This window comes from Cervus elaphus, chromosome 12, assembly GCF_910594005.1.
Source record: "Cervus elaphus chromosome 12, mCerEla1.1, whole genome shotgun sequence".
Taxonomy (NCBI): domain Eukaryota; kingdom Metazoa; phylum Chordata; class Mammalia; order Artiodactyla; family Cervidae; genus Cervus; species Cervus elaphus.
This window is the reverse complement of record NC_057826.1, coordinates 44,819,899-44,831,875: the sequence shown is the minus strand read 5'-3', so window position 1 is coordinate 44,831,875 and position 11,977 is coordinate 44,819,899. Positions and strand designations below refer to the sequence as shown.

The 11,977-nt window shown below is 38.6% G+C and overlaps 1 non-coding gene across 1 annotated transcript; it reads right to left on the bottom strand.

The window, feature by feature from the left end:
• Window positions 1-8,877: 8,877 nt before the first annotated feature.
• On the bottom strand, window positions 8,878-8,984 carry LOC122706090. The gene has a single exon (XR_006344330.1). It is a non-coding gene; the product is annotated as a U6 spliceosomal RNA (small nuclear RNA).
• Between the last annotated feature and the right edge of the window lie 2,993 nt (window positions 8,985-11,977).

Below are 11,977 nucleotides of genomic sequence, written 5' to 3'. Positions count from 1 at the left end.
CAGTTGCTTTACTTCATTTACCAGTTTTCAGCATAGTGTCGGTTTCATAGCATCTTCCAAAGATGACTAATGAGAGTTTTTGTGTGTGAGTATCATTAAGAACTAATGGATTTTAACATATTTGATGTATCTCAACCCATTATCATTCTTTTTTGTTGCTAATATTACCCCATCTTTGGCAAGTTCAACTCCCTTCAAATTGGCTCTCATGTCCATTTGATATGAACCCAGTCTCTAATAGCTTCCTTGTTTTTCAGTAGGATAAGATATGCCAGACACATTTTATGCACTTTCTGGCCTAGAATTGGTATCAGCCACTTCTCCAAGGAACTCAACACTTCACAAGCCCTATACTTTTAATACAAATCACACATATAAGACAATATGAAATATCAGTGATGATGGGCTGCAATTTACTGATATTTGATACCAGTCTGTCAGCTGTCTGCCCTTCACTGCATATAGGATGTTTATCAAAATAGTAAATGTCATTGCTATAGATATTTCTATAAAACAAAGTGAGTGAATGTCTCAGTCAAAAGTCTACTTGCTTCAGGCCATACAATACAATTCCAGTGCACCAAAATAATATTTATCTCTTTCTGAAAACTAACTTGGTATTTTTCCTTTCTAGCTATGGCTTATTTGGATACTCTGTTGATACTTCTGCAGGAATAGCTCTCCAGTCTTATTCCAACCTTCATCTTCCAATTGCACCCAAGCTCTCCCCAACCCATTTAGATCTTATTCCCACTTCAATTCTGCCTAAGCATGCAACACTCCTCTGAGACATCCTGGTCAATGAATGTGTGGAATTCTCAACCTCGGATGAATTTAGTTTTCTTTTCTCACTCATATTCTGTCACAGTCCTAGAAAAGAGGACACATGGCCTGCTCTAGGTGTGTACACAGCAATACTTTTTCCCTCCTCACTACCCAGCAATTCTTTTTTACCTCTTCAGCAGTCATTTTCTGCAGAGGAAGTCCCTGTGAATTTGTTAAGCTGCCATTCTGATTCAGTAGGTCTGAAGCAGAGACCAAGTTCTGCATTTCTTACAGGCTCTCTTAGGCAGATGACACTTGTCCTAGACCACACTTTGAGAAGCAAGGCTCTACTGTGCTGCTGCTATATGCTCCTATGAAGAGATATTTCAAACACACACCTTTCTCCTTAATCTCATCCTCTGTTCATCTCTGCTCTCATGCTTCATGGTCTCCTCCCTTGCTTCATCTAAAACAAAAGACTGACATCAAGTGGGAGCTTGAACAATTGATATACTACTACCTTTTTAACAGAAAGAAAGACCACCACTACCTTTTCGACAATGAAAAACCTGTTACACCTTGTGGTATTTTTAAAACATGTTTCAGATTATTTGCCATTTTCTGTTTTCAAAAAGAGAAGTCTAATGCCCCTCCCCATGAACACAAGCCCGCCTTGGAGACTTGTTTCTAAAGAACTGCAGAGAAAGTGAGGCTGAGCACTTCCAAGGCTAGGTCATAAAATACAGCTTCTGCTGGCCTCTCTTTGAACCGCGTACCTTGGAAACTACCCTGAGGTTGTTTGTTAGAGAGACCAGGCAGAGATAAGAGATGCCTGAGGAGCCCTCACTATTCCAGCCCTGCTGTTTGTCTTCCCAGCACAGGGACCAGACAAGTGAAGGAGCTGGGTTTCAGATGATTCGAGCCCCAGGCACTGCCTGCAACAGCAGCAAGAGATGCCAAGAGCCAGAACTTCCCCGCGGAACTGCAGGAAACTCACAGAGCCGTGAGCTACTGATAAACAATTTCTAATGCTCTAATGCTCAAAGTCTGTTTGAGGTGTCTTTTTATTTAGCAAGAGATAATTAGAAACATATCACATTTCTCCTTGGCCCAGACTACCAAAAACTTCAGAGCCCAATTTGATACCGGATCACTCCAACTACATTAGCTCTCATGGTTATCATATTTGCTTCTTCCTCTTTTCTAAGTCCTTAGTTTTCCCTGTTTACTAGCTTCATTATTCCTCTGTCCTTTTTTTTTTTTTTTATTTTGGTAGGCTACTTCAAATTATTTTAGAAAATAGAGGAGGCACAAATAAACAACGATGTTCTGTTTCTCTCCCAGTTACCTTTACAATCTCATGTCTCAATGTATTTTTTTTTCATTCTTTCATATTATCTCAGGAAAAAAAAAATCCTATTTATTTTCCCTTCTCCAGTATCTTTAATCTTCTGCTGCCTGTCTCCATGCCATGTGATTTTAAATAAGGACAAAATTTTTCTATCTTGAGAAAACATTTACTCTTTGACTACTGCTGTGTTTAGTACTATTTTTATAGTCAGTCTGATGAATGTGTCACTGCTATTTTATTCAAGCTCAAACTGAATTTTCACTTCTATGTCAGTATGTGAAATATAACAGCTTCTCCAAACTAAGCATGTGAATATGGCTGGTGCTTTAATTTAACACAGAAGAATGTCAATACAGTGCTATTGTTGTTACACACAAAACATTCCTCTGTCAGCACTCAAAAACACCTCTTCAGTTACTACATATATCTCCAGTGGACACATTTTGGTCATCTATCCTCTATTCTTTAGCAATTTGTGAAAGCACATTCCCACCCCCCCACCCCAAACATTGTTAATTACATCTCCAACATTCATTCAGAAGTAGCACTATATATCTCTCATCATTTGGTCCAATGGCAGGAAAAGTGACATTTTTATTAATATTTATATTAATAACAATTATATATTATTGTATAACAATATATATATTATATATATAACAATATATAATAACATATTTATTATATATATGTAATAACAATATAAAATAACAATTGTGTTATGCATGTGATAATGCAATAAATCCCCCCTCTTTGATGCTGCCTTCCTGCACTCTGAACTAATGTCTCCTCATTCTTTACTATGACAACATCTGTCCCCAGGACTGATAAGCACTGATTAGAAGTACTGGTTGGGGAGAGTGCCTTGTCACTGAGTACGGAACGGGGGAGAGAATATGGGCCAAAATTGGTCCAGGATCAGAAATATGTTTACACCATTGCTGGGAGTGGATGTGATGAATTTCAGTAAGAATGCCAGACCATATTCTCTACATTTAATGAGTCTTGGTCTCTGAGGTTCTAATTTTTAGAAGCTGGTTATTAATTCCAAAAATAAATATTTAATAAATAAATAAAAACAATTATTTATTACAAAAATCTACTTTGGGAATTACCAATTCTCTTCTGAAAACCATTCAATGGTTCTCACATTCCTTGGTTTGGCTTAAAAGATCTGCGTCATCCAGTCTCTTCCTTGCCTCTTTATCCCTTCCCTTCCATTTCTATTTCACAACTGACAAAAATGCTTATCTGTGTTTCTACAAAACTACACTATTTGTTTCACCACAGTTATGACACATTTTGTTAACCCAAGATTTGCAGACACCAGTCTCTTTGACAAGATTTCTATCTCCTATTCTTCAAACCCCACCTTACTACTATACTTCTGATTATTACCGGCTACCTCTCAAATCTCGACTGGAGTTATCAACCCCATAGAAGGCCTCACTACCCACAGTTGGGTAATCTGCCCTTTCTTGACGTTCATATGAATCCCATCATGTCACTACAACCACTATACGGGATTCACCGTCTCATGTGTCTGAGGGTAGGGGGATCAATTGTTTTCCTTTGACATTATGGCTCCTGTTCTCATAGAATCTAACATAACACTGGAACATGATACATTTGCAATGAATGTTATATATTGAATGAAACCTGCACCTTCCTTCTCTTCGATGATTAAAAACAGCACATTTTATACATTTGGAGGTAGGTTTGATTTTCTAATATAATCAAAAGTTATTAGGATTAAGTAGGGAAATAAAGATCAAATTTTAATAAAAGATTTTTGAGCGGATAAGCAACATAACTAGTATCCCTCTCTAAAAAAACTCATACAGCTGCAGAGTAATGAAGCTTCTTTTGAAATGTCACTGAAAACCACCCCAAAGAAGGATTTAGAGTGTGAGAAATAACATCTGAAGAAAACCAAAATATCACACCTTAAAGAAAATCTCAATGGGACAATTTTGCTTTGGCTGCATGAGGAGCAACTATGTAGAAAAGTGGTTCTGGTGGAAAAAGCCCTGCAGTGGAGTTCCAAGTGAGATAGGCTGGGACCTGGGACTCTTTACCAGAGTGCTCACACAGGGACGAATGATCCTGGGGCAACAGAATACAAGAAACTACAAGGGGCTAAATACAACTGCACACGTGTGCATCTGGTGCAGTTATGAGCAACAGGATACAAAAAGGTCACAAGCCAACTGCCACGCTGGGATGCAGGGAGCAAAAGCAGGTCCTGCGCATATCCTTGCCCACAGACCACCAAGGGGCTGAGCAGACCACGATATAAGCCACACCTCCTGCCCAACTTGTCTGCCTGCCTCTGTGTTACCCCTTTAGAGCCCTGGGAAACAGGGTACTTGTTTTCGCTCCCTTGTGCTTCAGTAAGAGTCCCAAAAAAGCCTTGCCTAAAGTTCTCATCTGGCTTCCTGTCAATTTCTAATGATTAAAGAGTCCAAGGACCCAGGTCACTAACACAAATTCTGTTTCTAGCTCTGGTGTTGACTGGGCATATGACCTCGGGGGAAAGCTTTCACTGTGTGTTTCCTTCCCCTGGGCAAGGGAATGAATTAATAGTGCTATTTATCCGGGTTCTGCTACACTGTGAGCATTCTGGGGCCCGGGGAACTAAATGCCGGAGCAACTCCAGGTACTGTCACAACCATAATGTCCCCAAGGGGCAGTACTGCCCCCATGGAGAACGACCACCTGATAGTCTTCCCAGCCCTTTACTGCTCTGCTGTTGGGCTGAGCTCCACAGGCCTGCAAGTCTTGTACTTGCAGGGATAGCAACAGAGACATCAGTGATTTATTGGATAGGGAGATCGTACACAAAGGGTCCCAGAGTGACATCCCACTGTGTGCACCTCAGGGTACAGAGGAGGGACATGGCATCAGCCTCAGCTACTCATGGGAGAAGGAGACTACCACTTATAGGGTGAAACTGACATCAAGTGGGCACATCAGTTATGAGGGACTCATTAAGCCCTATAATTAAGAGGATCGACTAGTCGTATGAGTGAAGCAAGAGAAGAGCCAGCTTGAATGGCCTGATCATACATCTATCATCCTACAAAAGAAGCAGGGACTTCTTAACTTGATTAGTTTTTTTGTGTTTTTTTTCCTTATAATAATCACTTTTTTTTGCTTCCAACAGTGGTCTTAGGCAATTCAGCCAATTGAAGTGCTTTTCTGATGTGACTGTCATTATTTGGGCCCTGTTAGGATATCTTGCCTGGAAAATCCCATGGACAGAGGAGCCTGGTAGGCTGCAGTCCATGGGGTTGCTAACAGTCAGACACTACTGAGCAACTTCACTTTCACTCTTCACTTTCCTGCATTGGAGAAGGAAATGGCAACCCACTCCAGTGTTCTTGTCTGGAGAATCCCAGGGATGGCGGAGACTGGTGGGCTGCCGTCTATGGGGTTGCACAGAGTCGGACATGACTGAAGCGACTTAGCAGCAGCAGCAGCAGGATATCTGAGATCTCACCATAAGATTCTGAATCTGGGTTAAAACACTGACATTTTGGGACTCCTGCATAAGTACTAGATCCCTGAGAAACTCAAACTAAGGTTTACTTGTTATCTGGAAATAAGTAGAGAAGAAAGAACTAATCTACTAAGGAAAGATAGCCTAGAATTAGGAAGATCTTTATATAGTTTTAGGAATTAGAATATTTCCCTCTAGGGATGAGAGATAAAGGTAGTAAGCATAGCCATCAGTGCACCAGCTAAAAATACCTTAATCCACTGCTAAGGGATACAGAAAACTTCACCACCTCTGATGTTTCCTATGACACGGTGGGGAATAAATAATAAAAAATTATTTATTTATTTAAGAGAGGGAACATAAGTACTAGGGGGAGTACAAAAGAAGCACTAGAGCGAAGAGACTGATGGGATAGAAATTTTTCCTGGACTTTCACACTATCAGGTTGAAACAATGTAGTTTGAAACAATCTCAGGCACACAGTACTAAGAATTTACAGACTATTCTTTGCTTTTTCTCCAGCCCCTAAAATATAACATTCACTAAATATTTGTGCAGGGAATATTAAGAGCCTAAATATTTATTGATTGTTGTTTTTGAATGCACAAAAGAATAGGATAACCCATCAGCCCCATTTGGACTTCCCTGATAGCTCAGCTGGTAAAGAATCTGCCTGCAGTGCAGGAGACCCCGATTTGATTCCTGAGTCGGGAAGATTCACTGGAGAAGGGATAGGCTACCCACTCCAGTATTCTTGGGCTTCTCTTGTGGCTCAGCTGGTAAAGAATCCACCTGCAATGCAGGAGACCTGCATTCGATCCCTGGATTGGGAAGATCCCCTGGAGAAGGGAAAGGCTACCCACTCCAGTATTCTGGTCGGGAGAATTCCATGGACAGTATAGTCCATGGGGTCGCAAAGAGTTGGACACAACTGAGCAACTTTCACTTCACTTCACTTCACTTCATCAGCCTCATTTGCCTCCCAGCACTGGTTACTAAGATAAACTGGGTCACAAGGCCCTCTCTGATGAAATGGGATTTAACATGAGGAAAGTTAGAAACAAGTGTTCTCTCAAGGAGACGACAAGTTGAAGGGAGAACCAGGATAAATTAACTGACTGAAATATCCCGAAGAGTAAGGCCATACCAACTGCTTCTACTTGACAAGTTTGTCAACAGCCAGGTCTGTTAATATACCATTTCTGGAAATGTCACTCTGTGGCACCAAGGAGATTTGAACTTCTCATTAATGTTATTTCAAGAGCCCTAAATCGACGACAGCAATATACTTTAATAGAAGTGAAAGCCTGTAAATCAATGGACTAAGCATAAACTTTGTAGTTGGGCAGATGTAGGTTTGAATCCTAGAAGAGGGTATACATCGCTATGTTCCTGTCCCCCATTTTAAATCCATCCACCTTCCTCACTTCGGGAGCAGAGGCACTGCATTGGAAGGAGCTAATCAGATAGATTAGGTAAAACCCTCTAGGGCATAAGACTCAGTGTGTAGTTAGTTTTTATGTTGATGAAAAATATATAAAATGTGCAGTTGTCCCAAAAAACTAACAGAACTTCACTCATGTTTTACTGTACTTGGAATCAAGTACATGTATACAAGTACCATCATGATTTATTATTGTATCTTCAGTAGAGTTGTTGTCTTTTAGGGATATTAACTGGTAATATGGTGCTCCATACTATAAGACAGGGAATGTGTGGTCATTCCAGTCCATCTTCAACTGAAGCTACACCACAACTACAAGACTGTAGTTGTATGGATGGCCTCAAGCAAGTTACTTAACCTCAGTAAGCCTCCTTATTTTTCAAAAGGGAATTATAATAACATACAGAGTTCAGACTGTGTTAGGCCCTCCTCTGAATACTTTATATAGCATTATTTAATCCTCATAACTTTCCTGGGAGGTAAGTACTATTGTCATCACCATTTTATAGAAGAATCAATCTGGAGTCCAGAGAGATTAAATACCTTGTCTGAAGTTACACAGCTTTTAAGTGGTGTTGCTTGGATTTAACTATAGACTGTCTTGCTCTGGAGTTCAAGTTTTTAGTTACTGTGCTATAGCTGCTTCTCTTGCTCAGCTCTGAAATATTCTACACAGCAATCATTACAAGCAGATCTTATTGCTACACTGCTTTAAAATCTTACAATGGCTCCATGCTGCTCTCAGGGAAATAACCAAGTTTCTATTAGGAACTAAAGACCCTGAATGATCTGGTATATGCATGACACATGGAGTATAACATATATTGTGTATATAATATGTCTTATACATGACATATACAAGAAGAATTTTAAGGTTATATATTTATATAATAGTATATTTTTGTTATATAATTTTTTTAAATGGGATCATACCAAACACATCATTACGTTACCTGTTTTTTTAAGCTTAATGATATGAACATCCTTTCAAATTCATTAATACAATTTTGCAACATCACTTTTGCTATATAGCAGTTCAACTCCTAGAGTCAGATAATCATAAACAAACTTTACTATAAAAAAGATACTACACTGAGATCACCTTCCTGGCTAAAAGTTTAGTGTAATTCTTAATTATTCTCTCAGGAAATTTTTCTAAAATTTAAATTATTGGGTTCAAGAGCATATGTGTTTTTGAGGCATTTAGTGTGTACTGCTAAAGTGAAGTCGCTCAGTCGTGTCCAACTCTTTGCAACCCCATGGACTGTAGCCTACCAGGCTCCTCCATCCGTGGGATTTTCCAGGCAAGAATACTGGAGTGGGTTGCCATTTCCACTGCCCTTCAAAAAACCTTTTCACAATGTCTATTCTCACTGGTAAGAATGCATACCTTCCTAGGATCATTCTATTTTATTGTAGCCATTTTGGTAGGTAAAACAAATACCGAACCAGGATACTGTTTTAATTTGCACTTCTTTGAATGTTATCGAGACTAAGCAGGTTTTTATATACCTACTGGATTTTTGTGTTCTGGGTGAAATGCCCATTTTTAAATTGAGGTATTTTAGTTGTTTATAAGACCTCATATGTCTATTCATCAGCTATTTATTTAGCATCCATACCATTTTCTGAACACTGTGCTGGAAATACAATTCAGTTTATGATCAAACCAACTTTTACAACCTCCTTGAGGTCCTTTCAGCTTTGGCTCCTAATTCAGTCCCAAGGCCAATGACACATATTTTAGGTTTTTTTTTTTTTTTTTTTTTCTTTTTTTTTTTTTTTCTATTTTCTTTTTTTTTTCTTTTTTTTTTTAAAAATATGGAACGCTTCACGAATTTGCGTGTCATCCTTGCGCAGGGGCCATGCTAATCTTCTCTGTATCGTTCCAATTTTAGTATATGTGCTGCCGAAGCGAGCACATATTTTAGGTTTTTCATTCCAGCAGACTGAATGTTTGTGCCCTCTGCTCCAAATTCCTATCTAGAAACCTACTGCCCAGACTGATGGCCTTTGGGAGATGATTAGGTCCTAAAGATGGACTACTCAAGAATGGGATTAGTGTTTCTATAAAACAGATTGCACAGAGCTCCCTAACCATTCCCATAAACTGAAGTTACAGCTAGAAGGCATGGTTCACGGACCAGGAAGTGGGCCCTCAACTGACAGCAAATCCGCTGCTTCGTATCTTGTACTTTCAGAACTGGAGGGTACATGGCTTTCTGTTTATAAGCCACCCAGTCTTTAGCATTTTTTATAGGAGCTCAGATGGACTAAGACAGCCCCCTTATTATTCTCCAGTTGGTTTTGATCCCTTTCATTTAGAGTCTTGAATGGGACACTCAGATGCCTGGTCCTCTCTCCCTTTCCGGGTCTAGTCTCAGGGCCTTTCCTTTCCATGTGGCTTCTCCATGTGGTCTCTTCACATACTCACTCCAGCAAAGTTGTCAGATTTCTTGCATAGAAGTTCAATACTCCCCAAAGCCCACAAGGGATCTCATTGGGCCTTATTAAGGTTTAGGCCCCAACTGGCACAGTGTTAGTTTTGCCATCCTCTTTCAGTTAAGCAGTCACAGGGCTAGCTCAGATACAAGAGGATGGGAAATAAACTCTATCCCTCAATGAAAGAGTGACACAGAATATCTTCCATCTTTAATCTACCATAAATCCTAAAGGTTTCAACATGACTTGAAAGTATTTTTCCACATTTGTTATTATAACTATGTTTACAATGGATTTGATGTGTAGGTGATTTTTAATTATACACATAAAATTTATTAGTATTCTCCTAGATAATTCCAGCTTCTGGCACATACACAAAATGTTTTTATCAAATGAAAAACAGATAAAACGATTACCTTGGTTTGTCTGGGATGGAAAAGGGTGTGTGGGTGTATGGACCATGAATAGACTTTCATTTTCTTAATAGTCTTTTTTTATTTTTTAAAGATAATAAATGAATATGATTTTTAAATTTTCATTCTAAAAGCAGAACAAAAAGAAGGCAGAGGTGTAGAAAAAGGGGGAGGGGAGGTTAAATGGCAGAAGAGGTGGCAGAGGATGAAATATGACAAAGAAAAGCTACATCAAATTTGATCACACCAAAGTTTTAAAATATTTATAAAAACCTAACCTAGAAAAGTTTGGAAATTTCTTTTTTTTCACTTCTAAATCTTTAATTCATCTTTTTTTTTTGTAAGATATGAGTTAGCATCTCTAATTTTTTTTTTTTTTTACAATTGGCTAACTGGAAATATAAATTTAGTTGTTCATTTTATTATTCAACACATTTAATTAAGAACTTCCTATATGCTAAGCTAAGCACTCTTGTTATAAATGAATATATAGTGGTGAAAGAAACTGACTGGTTAAGTACTACTATGGAGCTTCTGAGCTCCATAAGGAATTGACTCCATAAGGAACTGACTCCTTGGAAAAGACCCTGCTGGAAAAGATTGAAAGCAGGAGGAGAAGGGGATGACAGAGGATGAGATGGTTGAATGGCATCACTGACTTGATGGACATGAGTTTGAGCAAGCTCTGGGAGTCAGTGATGGACAGGGAAGCTTGGCATGCTGCAGTCCACGGGGTCGCAGAATCAGACATGAATGAGCGACTGAACTGACCTGATGGAGCTTCTAATAGTGCAGTAGGGGAATCAATAAGCAAATGGATATATAATCACAATTTTGACATGTGCAATAAAAGGAGAGAATGGGGGTTGTAACCACAAAACAAAGAGGTAAATAATGGGAGTAGAAACTTAGAACAAAACAGGGCATGGGTGGGAGCAGAGTAAACTGAAGAACTTGGAAGCATGAAAGGATGGAACAGATGAGCAAAAAGAAGTAATCTGAATTATTTTTTAATAATGGAAAGTTGAAAACTGAGGGGAGTTAATATTATCTGTGGAATGAACTGGGTTAAATCAAAGGGACTAAGTCATAAAAGATAATTCAAAGGAAATGACTGCTTAGAATAACAACAAAGTTTCACCTCAAAATGACATCATGCAGAATTGCCAAAAGTTATACAAAGTCAAAAGCAAATGACTTCTATATTATGTCCTTTCTCCGTTATTTGTATTTTCCATTTCTGCTATATTGTCCTTTCACTGTATCAGTTAAGGTAATATGTATGAAAGTTTACTGAAGAAGTATCATCCAAATGTAAGTCATTGTTGGTATTACAAATTGGAGTTCAGTTCTTGTTTGTGAACTGCTTCTCCCGGAATAATATATATAGTACTAGGACAGACAACTCTGTTCCTTGACTCTTACTGAGATGTTAATATAATCAAGTTCTGGGAATTAACCGTCCCTTCATGTCAGAGTATGCTAAAGTCTATGGGACAGCTTTTCTTCTGGAAGCTTCCAACTGCTGACAATTAAGTACACAATGTTGCAATCAATTATATAGACAGTTGAGCAGAATTCACAAGGACACTGAAAAATCCAAAGTGCATCTGGGTCACTCATTCTATAACACTGTCCCAGGTAATTATTCTGCTTTTGTATGAAGCATTTAGAGCATGGAAAATAACTAGATTTGGTCACTGTTGTAGCAACAACTTCAAATTGCTTCAATAGCTAGCTTCTTTTAAGATTCAGAATTCTATCATAAAAAATACATTTACTTGTCTTTTCTCATTTTACTTTCAGTGTAGCACTTCCAAAACAGGAAGAAGAAATATATTTGACCTTGAAAGCAAGTGCTAGAAAAAATAACCTGTCTAAATGTTACTTTTCACCTAAAATATTTTATTATAGGGTTGCTCAATGGCACTGCTATAATCAAGAATCTACCATCATCTTTTAAGCTCCTTGTTTCACAGGCTTATAACTTCTTTAAAAGTCACCCAAGGATCTTCAATCTCACTGCCAGTTCAGAAAAGAATACACACGCAGAGACACAT